The sequence below is a fragment of the Synchiropus splendidus genome, chromosome 1, assembly GCF_027744825.2.
Source record: "Synchiropus splendidus isolate RoL2022-P1 chromosome 1, RoL_Sspl_1.0, whole genome shotgun sequence".
In the NCBI taxonomy this organism is placed as follows: domain Eukaryota; kingdom Metazoa; phylum Chordata; class Actinopteri; order Syngnathiformes; family Callionymidae; genus Synchiropus; species Synchiropus splendidus.
Genome location: NC_071334.1, coordinates 45,944,843 through 45,960,176, shown reverse-complemented (window position 1 = coordinate 45,960,176; position 15,334 = coordinate 45,944,843). Strand labels below are relative to the sequence as shown.

Genomic DNA, 15,334 nt, shown 5'->3' with positions numbered 1-15,334 from the left:
TGGTGTCCTCTTGGTTGGTTGGAGCAAAAACCTGCACTGGTTTGAGAACCCTAGTGTTGAGAGAACAGCTCTTCCTTCATTCCTATTGTGTGTGTCGGGTGAGCGAGTTTAGGAACGCTACTGCCACCACCTGTCCCATTAAAAAAACAAAACAAAAAAACAAAGCAAAACATATGGATGAAATAAATGCAGGGCAATAATATTGGCCGTAGCTGTAGACCACGACTTCAGCTGCCACATGAATGTGCCAGTGAGTCATGTTGTGTGAAAACGAAAGGTCCTCGTAATCTTTCAGTGGTGTCAGCAAACACATAAAACCAAAGTGAGTCAAACCAGAGATTATTCAATATATCGTGCCTGAACACAGTTGACCATGGCTTATTTCTTGTGAATAAAATCCAGTGTCCGTGTTTGTTCACTGTGTAAACTATTTAGTAACATATTCTTTTGACCACACTGCACAGAAATATTCTCGTATTTACACTCCCCGTTTTAACTGCCTCGCATGACTGCTTTAAATACAGGACAAAATAAACACACCAGCTCAGTTTTAATATCTCAGTATGAAACACAATTTTTACAATCGTTTCCCTCACTTTCAAATATTGTCTTTGTTGCTGCCGGAGGAACAATGAGCAATCACCAATTTAATATTGACAGTTGATTAAATGAATGGAAACATGAATGAGCCTGTGTCGTTGCTCAGTCATGCAAAAATGTCATTGTTTATAATCGCTAACTTTTTAACATGGTTATTTTCTTCGCTGCCTAATTAGGTAATGTCGTTCCTAATGCAAAATGATGTCTATTCTTGTAGTTGCAGCCGTGACTTAACGTCAGCTGCTCGGGTCATCATTTCCAAGACAAGCCGGGCGGAATAAGGATGGGTTCGGTGTATAATGACTGCATTTATTTACCTGATATATTCATGTATCCACTAGCTACCGCCTGGTTTTCAGCATCTCCGTGTTCACCTTGTCACTGAGGCTTCGAGCTCATTTTAATTCCTATCCGCTGCATGTACCTGGATTGTGTTAATAATCCCCCTTGGATTTCACTCCTTTAAAAAAAAAAAAAACTTCTCCCAACGCTGGTTATACTTCATTGAAGGTGATACGAATTGAAGGCATTATAAGTGTTTAGTCAAATAGAAGAAAAGGGAGAAGTGAGTGTCACATGCTTAAATTGAAATACATTTTCCATTGTTGCTGCCTAACCCAGTGTCCGTTCTTAACAGATTAGTTCCCGCTTCCATGCTAAGCTGTGGTGTATCAGCATGTAATTGGTAATGGAGATTATCAGTGAGATGATAGGTGGGACTGTGGCTTTGTGTGTGTGGAGAGATTTCTTTATCTGATTAGAAGGGATATCCAATAAAGAAGGATTTATAGGATTCGGATTTCTCTGCTCTGCACGCGCACACCAAACCTCGCTCACATGCCCATTAGGAGGAAGAGAAAAGCCTTTTTATTGACTGCAAATCGTGTTTAAGTTGACACACTCCGCGCTGTCGGCAGTTGTGAGTATGTTAATGTGTGGTTATGTCCCCCAAGCTTGCGTGGCCAGGGATTGAAGACGGTCCTTTTGCCCAAGGTAGCTGGGATAGGAGTGACACTGAAGCGGGAGATGATTTTTTGGATCTAGTTTGTAAGTACGCACTCATATGTATAGCATCTCTGATCAAGCCAGTACCTCTATGTTTTGTGTGTGTGCCAATGGTTGGGGGCGGATTTGGTGAAATGTTCGAAATATTGGTTGAGTTCTTTTTCCTCCGGCACTGTATATAAAGAAGGTAGACAGTCATTTTGTTCAGCTGCGACATGAACGTGCCAGTAAGTCGTGTTGTGTAAAAACGAAAGGTCCTCGTAAAGGTCCTCGTAATTGTTGTGTAGCGGTGCCAGCAAACAAATGAAACCACAAATAAGAAGATTATTAAAAGTATTGTGCCTAAACACAGTTCACCGTGGCTTATTTCTTGTGAGTAAAATCCATTAGGTGTCAGTGTTTGTTCACTCTGTAAACCAGAGGGTGGGCAATTACATCTTCTAAGGGGCCAAGTTATGTATTTTGACCGTTGAGAGGAAGTATTGGTTTAGTTCTTTTTCTTCCGGCACTGTAAATAAAGAAGATACGTGGCAGTACGTGGCCTGTTGTGGAGGAAGAGCCACACCTTGTTTGCTGTTTGAGGTTGGTGAAGGTTTTTGGTGGAACAGGGGCAGGTGGACAGACTTCATTTGATCGGATCGGGAATGCTGAAGTGGAATATCTGCATCACAAAAGACAAAAAGCAAAGACTTGACTCCTAAATCAATCCAGCAGATGACAATGTAGACAATGTGTAGAATTTCAAAATATTGTGAACAAGTTGGTTGTAGGAGTGAGATCACATTTAGCTGAATACATTTATTCAACTAAGCAACAGCAACTCTCAGCACTGCTCGTGGAACTTAAGTCCCAGCCAGACGTTTGGAGGAGGCTGGAATGAGATATACGATTCATGTTTTAAAAAATAGCGATTTTATTGTCATCAATTCAATACCTGTCGAAACTCCTTACTTGCTGCCTTGTTTCTCGGCTGGATGGCTACTGGATTGGCTAAAAAACATTCCATATTAGGTCAGCGTACCCCGCCACAGTTTCAGAAAATCCTGGGGGATTCGGTGATTAGACTAGTTGTTTGTTGGTGTTTTTGGCAACACGGGTTGATTGTAGCATTAGCCACCAAGCTATCAGATCCGACATGGCGCATGATGTCAGTTTCTGTGACTCGCTTCCAGCGTGTTGGAAGACTCATGAGAAGAAGACAACAATAATAACCAGAACGAGCCACCGTGGAGAGCAGGACAGATGATGCCAGTTATTGGGTATCTCTGGACAGACATAGCGCTGGTAGCTACAAAAACGGCCTGCAGTACAAATTAGGGGTGGGCGATATGGACAAAAAAATTATCATGATAAATGTTGTCATTTCAGAGATAATGATAATTATCACGATAAATAAATTTTCATACTATTCCATGTGTTGGACACTACAGTCTCTCTTGAAACTGTTCTATGATGAAACCTATTAATGGAGTTTGTCTCCAACATCACTATTTGTTTATGTTCAAATATAATAGTTAACCAAGTGTAGAGATGAGAAATTCATTGTTTCACGTCTCTGGTAGAAGCTGCTAGTGTCTGACAGACTGCTCTGCCAGCTTTATTTAGAGGTTAAATTGAGCCGTCTGTCTGCTATATCTCATGTCTGAACAGTTGAGATGCTATTGAAGAAATATTAGAAATCATTTGAATAAATGATCATTCAGTCATATTGTATTCTCCAAATCAATATTCAGTCTGTCAGTCCTTTGTTTGGTGTGAAAAAAAAACTGCACAATTCTCCCTCCTGAAATGTTTGCTTTTCATTGCCTTATTGAAGATTTCACTTTGACCACTTGAGAATTTGCTGATGCCGGGTCGTAGCATCACCGCTGCCTGTGAGAGTGTGTCCGCGATCAGTGAACCCTAATGGATGCGGAAGAGGACGCTGTGGCCAATGCCGGAGCGGAGGTCCGTCCAATATCCAACTATTTTCACCAGGGTGTTTCGCCGAGACCTGCATGTGTTGATGTGAACCAATGCAGACGACCTATGAGGACCACTCCATCTAATAAAAAAAACACAGATCCAGAGACTCATAGTCGACCGGTGTCATTATCAAAGGTTTCTTGTATTAAAAATAAGTTTAAAACTGCGATGGTGAACCTAAGTCCACCACACTCTCCACAACAGTCACACGACGGTGTCGGCTGTCAAGCGTTGGCTGTCTCGTCATGTTCATGTATGCAAGTCAAATGCAGTGAGTGGGCCGCGTATTTATCGAACTTATTGCGATATGCAGAATCCTCATCATGGAAATTGTTTTTGACGGTATATAGTGTACGATAAGTTATCGCCATGGAGATTCATGAGGACACTGCTCAAGCCTGCTCTTGCTTTGTCGTTTTTCATTTTCCCTAAAATAACTATAGAAATAAAATATCTCTGCTTTTATTAGTTCTCTTTACTGATGCTTAAAAAACAAGCATTTTATAAACATCAAAATAAAAAGATGAGAATAATAGATATTGAGCGTTATGACAACATATCTGGTGATATTGTTTTTATGCCATATCACCCAGGTCTACGTCAAAACATGCTGGGCAGTTTTCCCAACTCTGCCATGCAATGTCTTCCTCAGCTTGTTAGGCTCGGCAGAAGGCACACAGTCAGACCCAGGCGCACAGGCTATGCACGCTTCAACTGCATGCCTGTGAGCAGGAAAAACTCCTCTGTGAAGCTTCTCCATATTTCTCTTGAGAACTTTGGAAGCCAAGATTTCGTCTCACTCCAGCACTCACGCCTGTGTCAGTTCAATTACACACCACCCTGTGTGAGAGTGTCTAACTATAGCTGGGGGACAAGTGAAAAGCCAAAAATATTTATGCATCTGTAGTTTGGCTCAGCCAAACCCTTGTGTGGCGGGCCCACGCTTCACCACCCTTCCTCTGCTTAGCAGGAAGTGACTGCACGTGTCTTGGGGGCTGAAGATGGGTAACATTTTCATCATCACCCTGACTGGCTATCCCACTTGCAACTCTCCCCGTCTTAACTTAAAATGAAGACAACCATGGCAAGGATTCAGATTTTAACGTAATTGCATCTCATTTTGTCTTCTGAGCAAAACCTTCTGAGAATTACAAGTATTCTTCAGGCTCGCATTTCTGCCGGCTTCCTGAAGTAACAGGCTAAAATTCATGTTGCAATCAGAAAGAGAGGCAGCTGAAGTGTTATTGAGGTTAGCAAGTCAGCACCTCCATCATACCCGACTCATTGATTTTAGATGCCGGACAATTTGGAAAAACCGAGGTCCGCCTGTCGCTGTCCCTGCGGCTCACTGCACTCTGTCATGGGTTGTTTGTCCCCTGGCAGATTGTCACCGAGCTTGAGAGTTTCTCTCCATTGTGATTGTCATCTTTTCTCAAGTGCAAGTGCTTCTGAGGTGGCAGACCTCCAAACTCTTCTCTTTGCTTGAGTTGCAAGTAGGTCATTGGATGACTAAGCTTGTCACTTGATGTCTACCCTTTTGTCTTGTTCTTTTGGCGAAGGTCTCTGAGTTTGTGAGCCTTACCTTCTGGCTCAGCTCTTTGAGTCCCATCAGTGCAGTAATGAAACTGTCTCTTTGTAGCCAGGAACAGTTCCGATAGTGAGTGTTATGTTAACCTATGGTTGAAACTGTTAACTCACCTGAGCCGAAGCGATCCGGTGGGAGGTCAAAGCTCAAGACAGGTCAAAGCAACAATAATCTGACCTGAAAATGAACTGTTGGATCTGTGATGGGCACGCTTAGCAACACCCGCTGGTCAGAGCGGGACGTTCGGAATGACAAGAAATAATTATTTATTTCACCAAGCTAGATGAGCAGCCTTTCTCAGGTGTCGTTTACGGGGAGACCGAGATGGAAACGACCGGATCAGTCCCCGTTTTGGAGTCGGGCGCAGCGTGCGTGAGCCACCTGAAACATTTGAAAACGTCCGGAGTGGAAACTTTCATAAATGCAGTGGTCTCTGTCTCAGATTCACCTGCGACGTCTCACATCAAAGTGTTTTTCAGTTGTCCTTTTGACAGAATAATTGTTGCATTCAGCAAGGATTTTCTGTTTTTTGCCACCTTGAAGAGGTATATAAAATGTGTAATTTTTTTTTCACGTCATGGACACAGAATATCTCCTCATTTTGATTGACAAATTCATCGCCAATCCATGTGATCGGTATCGTTGATCAGTATCGGTGAGCAAAAGTCCTGATGGGATCATCCCTATCATCGAATCATCCCTCTTCTAAATCCATCCATCGGCCATAGATTTTCCTCGGTTTACTCAAGGTGCGGTCATGGGGACAGGCAGGGCTGTGTGCTACTGAAAACCGCTGTTCGTGTTCACTTTGAAATACATATACTGACGAATGGCCAACATTAGGAAAGTGTGCTGTGGGGGCCCGTTTCACTGCCGCGCGCCAACACTGCAGCATGTGCACAAGAAAGGTTGCACAAGAATGGCAGCCGACCACAGCTCTCAAAGCAAAGCACATGTTCGCAGTCAATCCTGCTGAATTGAACAAAGGGAGATGCTTGCCGATTAGAGGCCAGTTCCATTGAATTTTTCCTGTTTTTTTTCTTTGAAAGTCGCTCGTGATTAGTCAAAATGTACACTGACACTGGGCAGTTGCAAGCCTTTCTGACCCAGACAGCGCTGGCATGGGTGAACTTCAGAAGTATAACTTCAGTTCCATAAGTAGATGTGAAGGCTTCCACGAAGCACTGAGAGGCCAGAAAACAGACCAAAATCATGTTGGATTTAACATCTTACTTGAGAAAGTGTGAATGTTTATAGAAAGTGTAGGTGTCGGTGTAGGTGTAGACAACTTTTATATCAACAAGATACAGTCCTTATGACAGTAAAATCAGCCAAGCAACTGCGGTAATGCTTCTCCAAGAAGAAAATGTGTGTAAAAGTGTGAAGTCAAACACACACACTAAAAAAGATTTAACCATACCCAACCCGAGTGAACGTCCCTCTTCATGGATAATACCGGAGAATACTGCGGTGTGACAGTCTTTCAGCCACATCCATGCACCAATGTAGAATAACTAAAGAACTAAAAGAATGTATGATAGTGTCCAGATCCACTGGTGAAAACAAATACTCTCCAACTTGGCTGGTGTACCATGATCCTGTTGTTGAACATTGAGTGGACTTTTGATCAAAACATGCAGTAGGATGGTTGTAGACATCTACTCAGCTGCTCCACAACTGGCAGACATATTGAGATGCGGAGTCGTAAATGATTCTTTTTCTGCTTATCTTTGATCTTCTTTTCGCTGAAGCTCTTAAGAGCAGTGCTGCTGCATCCATCTTTTTTTTTCTGTCCATGGTGCTGAACTCTGTCAGGGATTGTCTTTCCTTCTTTGGTGATGTTCGGGGGAGATTTGGAGGATCAATTTGCAAAGTCTCTCGAATCATTAACTTTTTCTCTGGATATAGTTTTTAATTTTACCAACTGAACTTGGAAGTGTTTCTGTGAAGTCTTAGTTACCAGCAAAGACAAGTCTTCTGAATCACGTCGGTTGCCTCGCTGGACATCCCACGCCTGTCTCACATATCATGCGGATGGTCGGTTCTTAGTCACACAGAAGCTTTCATCATTATCAGTGCACCGCGGATATGAGTGCAGCTTTCAAGTTTTCAAATTCAGTAGTTTCCACAGCGGAACATTTGAATAGGCTCCTAATATTTTGAACACCATTTAACATCAATGAAAAAAATACTGATCTCTGTCCCAATGGATTTTAATATTGGTTTGGATAATGAAGATATTCCAGCTGTCATTTTTTATTTTAAATGTGATTAGTATTTTTATCAGCACAACCTTATTCGAGATTTTCCTGCCAGTCAACATGCGGAGTTGCTTTTATCATGTGGTTCACATTCACACAGTGAACCTCTTTTGAAACGTCAGCCTTTGTCTGTCTGGTTTTATTCACTCTTACCTGGTCCTCTTGAAGGAGTGAGATCACATTTAGTTGCATGGATAAATGCTAATGGTCACGTAATGGAGGTAGGTAGATTTAAAATAGTCAACACTAGTGGCTCTTACATGTTCATTTGTAGATAGGGTCGAGGGGAAATGGACTGGTTTGTGAGTCGCAGAAATCTAGGGTCAGTGAAGAAAAAAGAAACTATGACTTTACAGTGAGAATTCTGAGATTAAAGTCGGAATTCTATGAAGAATTCTCACTTTCATGTCAGAATTTTGCCATTTGTTTTTTCACTGGCCCTAGTCCTCTTCTGTAGAAATCACCAAGAGTAATGTGGGATTCCAATTTCAGTTTGAGAGCTGAGGCCAGCGTGTCATTCGTCTCAATCTCCTGCGTGTACCGGGGAGTGAGAAAGATGTCACTCACTCCCGCCCACCTTAATTATTATCTTCATCTCTCAATTATCCAAAATAAATCAATCGCCACAGGTACCTTTGAGTGGGTGGTGAGAAGCCGCAGGTATTTCTACTAATAGAGATGCAAACGTGTCATTATCCTTTCACGCCCACTCAGCATTTCTCTAAACATCCCCGACCACACACAAACACCACAAGTGCTCGAGATGCCGCAGACGATTTGAGCCATGAATTACAGACTGTAGTTGGATCAGCTATTTCTGACCAACATCGCAGGTTAATCCAGCTGGACCACAACTTCAGGGATATTCTGAGCTGTGGCTTTTCTTAAAATGGATGTAGCTGTTGACACTGACCAAAACCAATCCAGATAGCATTAGTGGAGACGAGGGATGGGCGATACGGACCAAAAAAGTTATCACTTTAAATATTGTAATATCAGCGATAATGGTAAACATCACAATAAATTGATTTTATAATATATTTCATAAATGGATTTTAATTCTTTTTTGACACTTCTGACACTGCAGTCTCTCTTGAAACTGTTCTATGATGAAACTTATTAATGGAGTGTCTCCATCATCATTATTTGTTTATGTTTAAATATAATGGTTATCTAAGTGCAGAGGTGAAATTCAATGTTTCACGTCTCTGGTAGAAGCCGCTGGTGCCTGACAGACTGCTCTGCCAGCTTTATTTAGGGGTTAAACTGAGCCGTCTGTCTGCTATATCTCATGTCTCTGAACAGTTGACTTGAACTATGGACCAGTCTGGACACATTTCCTAGATGCTCTTGAAGAAATATTAGAATTAAGGTGAATAAATGATTATTTAGCCATATTCTAGTCTCCAAATCATTATATAAACTCTCAGTCCTTTGTCTTGATGAAAAACATTTTCATACTTTGACCGCTTTAGAATTTGTTGATGGTCCGTAACTGGTGCCGGGTCGTAGCATTAGTGCTGCCTGTGAGAGTGTGTCCACGATCAGTGAACCCTAATGGGGACGCGAAAGAGGACGCCACCGCCAATACCGGAGCCGAGCTCTGTCCAATATCCAACTATTTTCAACACGGTGTTTCGCCGAGACCTGCATGTGTTGATGTGAACCAATGCAGACGACTGTGTCAGAGAACCTATGAGGACCACTCCATCTAATAAAATAAACAGGGGTCCAGAGAGTCAGAGTTGACTGGTGTCATTATCAAAGGTTTCCTGTTTCAACAATAAGTTTGAAACTACAATCGTGAACCAAAGTCCACAACACTCTCCACAACTGTCACACGCTGGTGTCGGCTGTTAAATGCTGCGGAGTCTCGTCATGTTCACGTGTCTAAGTGTCACAAGTCTAATGCAGCGAGTGAGCCACAAATTTATCGTTAGATGAGGAATTGTCATCGTGGAGATTGTGTTTGGCGGTATATTGTGTACGATAAGTTATCGCCCATCCCTAGTGGACACCACGATAAGTAATATAGGGTAGAATCGAGGGGACACCAAGGCTGGTCCTTATTTCTGTTACCACTTACTGTAATAGGCAATGCATGTGTGCAGTCTCCCAGCAGATATCAGTTCCTTCCTCAGATAAATGGGTCGCACCGACACCCAAGCAGAACATACATTGTGACAAACGGCCTACACAACCCTGAGCTCGAAGCATTCCTCATCAATAAAACTTTTTAATTACTGCTCAGAAGTGCTGAATGCTGCACATTGCGTGGTTTATAGCGTCGCTGCTGCAGCTGCAGAGTAAACTTAGAAACACAGCAGGAAGTGGAATATTCCGGCATTTTTAGACGCGTAACAAACAGATGGTTTTGTTCACTTTAAGGGACACCACATTTTAAAAATGAGCCTCATTATCTAACATTGGCTCGGCAAACATTTAAAACATACATATAAAAGTTTAGTAAAAGCAAAAAAGGTTATCAGCGACATTGTAGAATTTATTTATTCAGATTTTGTTTTCCTAGTTTTTCCTATTTTTCCTATTAAGTTCTTCAGTCATTGCTGCATGAAATTATCTTTTTGCTGCAAAAATAAGTGTAAGAAATCACATTGAATGAATGATAAATAATATACATATATTTTGAAAAGGACTTGTGTTCATTGTATTTTATTTAATTTTACACTAATATATTTGGATCCCTCTGTCTGATTTAGCTGGACACCGACTTTGTTAAAAAATATCTCCATTCCCAGCTGTTTTTTTCCCTCAATAATAATAATCTTCAACACATATCAGAACTTGTGCAGCTCAATGCAGTTTCTTTTTTGTTGTTGTTTTTGTTAGTTTAGTCGTAAATTATTTTTCTTCTTCTTTTGTAATAGAATTAAGATAAGAGGTGATGGAAACGGAGAAGCGCACAACTCTCTAGTCTGTTGTGGGAGAAATTGAATCTGATCATATAAGACTGGCTGTTCATGGAATACATTATTGCATATAAAGGTGAGAAACAAAGAGGAGTTTATTATTCACAAATGAGATGGGAAATTCTGGAGATGATGGCTGTGGTGTGTTGTGTTGTTCTCTGTGATGCGGACAGTCCGACAGACACACTTGCATGACTGATAATGGGCGAGAGTTGAGACAAATGCTCATCATCCGTCTGATGTCTTGGAAAAACAGATGGAGAAATCGATCACTGCAGTCAAGACCAGGATTCGATGTGCAACACAAAACCAGAAGATCATATTGGGAGAGTTGTTTTATATATCCACCATGTCCAATTTGCGACAAATGAGTGATTCACAAGTCAGAGGTGGAATGTTTTAGAGCTGCCTTTATGTATGAAAATGCACCCGTCCCTTTCAAACGATGGTACCGTCACTGATCGCATGCGTTCTTTACATTGCTGTTCACCAATATATCCACCGGGGGGAGCAGCCCAGAGTCAAAGGTTAATGAAAACAACAAACTCCTAAACCAACATGGCAACTGTGGAAGATGTTTTGATAATGTACCTCATGTACGAAAGAGGAAACAGAGGCAGCATTGTCGGAGTCGGTGGTTGGTGAGGCAGTTAGATATATCGCGTCTGGAGGATGGAGAATTTATTATGTCTTCTTCGTGTCTCATTAGAGCTACGTATCAGGTAGTAACAGCAACTCTGCCCCCATGGTTTACAGTAATACAGCTCTGTTTGGTCTGTATCCATGTGCTTTGTGGAAGCCTGCAGAAATACGGGTGAAATGAAGGCAGCTTCTGCTTCTCCATTAGAGATCAGTTTCATGTCAAAGTTCAAGATGATGTCAAGGTTGAGAATCCATTGGCTACAACAAGTCCCATCATCAAGATGGTAACACGTGTTTGCCACGCACCTAGGAAACATGGCCCTGGATCATTGTTTTTATGGAAACAATGCTGCCACGTGACCATTTCACAGTGAAGTCGATGCAAGACAGAAGGTACAAGTGGTTGCAGGTTGGGGTTCGGTGTGGAGGGCAGGACACACATTGGTGAATAAAAGGCATTCACATGGATGAAGCGAGGAGAATCTCCTCCCAGCCCAGAGGTGAGGAGAGACGCTGACTTCTGTTTCACACTGATACCACAGACAAAATCAATATGATGCCTTCTTCTCGCTGCTCTGGCTCTCACTGTGGGAATTCTGTGACCCAGTTAGCTCCTCCACCAGGCAGCAGCAGAGTTATTTTTATATATTAACAGTGGAGACAACACATTGTCCTCTGCTCGTCCTCCTCTCATCTGCATTCTCCCTCTCCACTGCTCCCATTCTTTCTTCTTCATCTTCTTTGATCGTCGCTCAAGTTATAACTCTTCAGCCACTCCTTGAACGACTTTAGTCAACTGTCTTCTCGAAAGCAGATATGTCTTTAAATACCCTTAAATGTCTCACGCTGGAGCACTGCTTGGCGGCTGCAGAGACGTCATGTTCTGATTGGCTGATTCTTATTCATTGCCTAACAGATCGACACAGACCTGTGTTTCTCTGGGCACTAGGGGTTTGCTTTTTGCCTCATTACACAGAGAAACACAGGATTCTCCGCCATGAGGCTGCAGGATCCCACTTGGAGTGAGCAAAGCACTGGAAACTGCACATTAGTGTTCAAACTAGGGCAGTAGCTGTTGTTTTAATGATTTCCTGAGACGACTTCTTGAATTATTGAGGGAATACAATTGTTGTGTACGCAGGTTTAAATGACTTGTGTCTTAAATCGTATAGAAAATTTAAAGGACACTGATGAAAGTGGTAGTAGTGGTGTCACAGTAGCGTGGCACAGTCAGAATAACGTTGAAACTGTGAGCAGTTTCAATTGTTGTGTTGAAGAGGTCCAGGCTAATAGTGGTTCTATCATTGCCTTTCATCGTAATGTAGTCAATTTAATGTATTTTTGAAGCACAAGTACACATTAAGCTGAATGACCTTTTTCCTGCCACAATAATAATACTGTGTCTCTTTTAACATGTGAGTTGCTGATATGACTTTTTACCACTGATGACGGTGAAGACCGGAAAATGTGCCCGTTCAAACTATCATACTACTATTTATTTATTGTATTCTAAGAAATTTATTGGAGTTCTCTAATAAGACTTTGTGTTTTTAGCAAATTCCTCTGAGTCTGTTTGTAGCACCACCCACTATCATTAGCATGTGGTTTGTTCTCTGGTACAAGGAAGTTCTCATGAGAGAAACGGAATCCAGTGACCCAAATTTGCACGACTCGCGGTGTGCCGAGATACAGAAATCTTAACTGTGAATTACAGTATTACCATCCACTGGCAGGGATGGCGTTGCTGGTGCCTGGCATTAAAGAAGCCCCAGCATTATTACTGTTCTTTCTATAATGGTATTATTATTTGTATTATTATGTTATTTTCTTGATCTCTATCATCCTCTTTCTCTTGGCTGCAAAAATGGATAAACAGTGATTTATTTTTCTTCTTCAGTATATATTTGCTATCTGGTTTATTGCTGTATATTCTGGACTACAGAAATATTCTGTCAGCCTTTTGAACTCACCACTGCAATTGAACCAGTCACATCTTTTATTGAATTTAAAGCAGTCAATATGCGCTGTTTCCGTTCGCATGTCTAAAGTTCCGACACCACAGCCGGTCTCAGCTGCTGCTTCTTGTCTTCGGTCCTCCAGGAGATCGGCTCTGTTGGCAGAGCTGCGGAAACACGGCCAAAAACAGCACATCTGGAGCGCCTGGGATTTCAGCTGTTTGATGTGATGAGCCTCAATATTGTGCCGGCACAAAACTTGCCCGTAAAAATACATATATTAGCTGTGTTGTTCTATAAGCTGCAGGGTATCTACAGTATGGAGCTGCGTTATTTTATTTACACATATTCCCCATTTAGTCCATCATATTGTGTAGATGTTTGTTTTTGTATTACTTTATTTGTATTTTTACACATTTCTGCATTGCCTAGTAGACATATCTTATTTCCCGTCGATAGTTTCTCACATACTATTTGTGATGAATTTGTATTCCTTCTATATCTATCATATATTTATATGCTTATTCCCGAGAGGAAAATACGTTGCCTCACACTGAATACTGAATTAAAGGTTTTGTTGAACATGGTTTTCCATTAAGCTGTAATCTGCTTGTATCAGAATCTTTTTCTTTCAAGCTCTCCTTTTATTAAGCTCCCTAAAACTCAACTCCCGATCCCCGGCGCCCCCCGCTCCCCCTTCCTGAGTGTTAAAGTACAGAGAGTGGCTGCAGGTGTGGACAGGCCATCTATTCACCTCCTAATGATGATGGATGGCAGGAGTGCAGCGAGCGAGGACAGAGAGAAAAGTGGAGCGATGCAGGGGGATAAAGAAAATAGCACAGTAACAGAAGACCGTGTTTATATTTGTCCACTGGCTGGCAGATGCTGGGAGTTTTTGGTGACATGTCAAGCTTCAGATGTTTAAATCATTCTCGTCATCGACCTGATAGCAGACAAACACGCACGGGAAGAAAAGGAAACTCAGAAACATCCATCAGAATCGCTGAGAGCACAAGGTAACATCCTAAAATAGCTTGTAATAGACCGGGCAGCTGTCTAAAGTAAGAAATATATCACTGAAACACAAGGCACTTTGATGGCGCAAGAAAACAGCAGTGGCTGCGAAAGCAGCTGAGTGGTGGAAAATGTTCATGAGCGATTTAGTCTGGATCTTAACAAGGCCAAATGATGAAGCACAAATGTTATCTTGCAGCAGTGAGCAGCGCAGTGGCTCACATCAACATTAGTCAAATGTGAAATGAATTATTCATGAAGCTCAACACCAGCTGAAGTAATGGTCAGATTCTGACTTTGCTGTGGTAACATTTGGCAAGAATGACACGCTGTCAGCTAAAAGTAAAGGGTAAAAATATCTCCTTCTAGTGGATCATTTGATAAAGAGCAACAGGGTTCTCCCTAGGATTTTCCCCAGCATCATATCCTACCTGACATGGCAAGAGTCCTACTCGACGGACAGTTGAGGGAACACTGACATTAGCGCCATATTTCATGACATATTGTCAAAAGAAGCTGAAAACTCCTCCTATGCTGTGTCAGAATCCCATAATTCTGTTAAGAACTGAAGAATTCCACGAGCAGCTCATCTCCTGGAAAACAGTTGAATTAGTCATTTGTCCATAGACACATCTCAACATTATACTGACTGAGCAAGTAATTTTGTTTGACAGTTGAACGTCACTTCATTAAGTCCCTTTGTCACTTGATATCGGGATGAGTGGTATTTTCTAGGGGTGGGATTCGATCAAAAACATTAATCTAGTTAATGAGAGAATGTGTGATTAATTCATCTCAATTCATCGCAGTTTAATGGTTTAAGAATATTTGCCACAAGAAGCCACATTTTTCAATTGGAATGAATTTGGTATAGTACTGAATCAAATGATGGAGCCATACATACATTTAAACAACAAAATATTGTTTATTTTGCATCAGTTTGACAATAGCACAATAAATCACAATGGTGGCTATATTCAAGTTTTTATATCACCTTATTTAAACTAAAGCTCTTTTAATGTCTTGAAAATATTTGAATAAGAATTACAATGTTATAAGAATTTCAAGTCCATTCAGAGTAGTGGAAACCCTGGCCATTGTGTTGTGAAAAACCTCCCTGAACCAAAGCAAACAGATGCTTTTGTTTGCTTTGGTTCAGGGATTCCTCCATGTTTGTTGTTGTTGTTATCATCCTAGCTGCCACGTGTCTTGTGCATCAGTGGGATCAGTGGACCAGGAACTCCTGCACTGACAAAGGTTCCCTGTTGTCTGGAGAGCAAACTGTTCCATTAAATTTAATCAAATTATTTTTGTTGTAATTAATTAATTGTAATAATGTTGTAATGAATTAATCATAATTGACTCGTTAAAGTCCCA

The 15,334-nt window shown here is 41.4% G+C and overlaps 1 protein-coding gene across 8 annotated transcripts in view; it reads left to right on the top strand.

The window, feature by feature from the left end:
- strbp (spermatid perinuclear RNA binding protein) overlaps window positions 1-15,334 on the top strand; it is an 88,516-nt gene that overhangs the window by 6,893 nt on the left and 66,289 nt on the right. Inside the window, exon 1 of one of the 8 annotated variants that reach the window (XM_053854417.1) lies at window positions 1,293-1,647. The exons of the other annotated variants lie outside the window; for them this stretch is intronic. The gene's annotated coding sequence lies outside the window, so the exon portion shown is untranslated. Of the gene's footprint in view, window positions 1-1,292; window positions 1,648-15,334 lie in introns of those variants that run through there. 8 annotated transcript variants of the gene reach the window in all.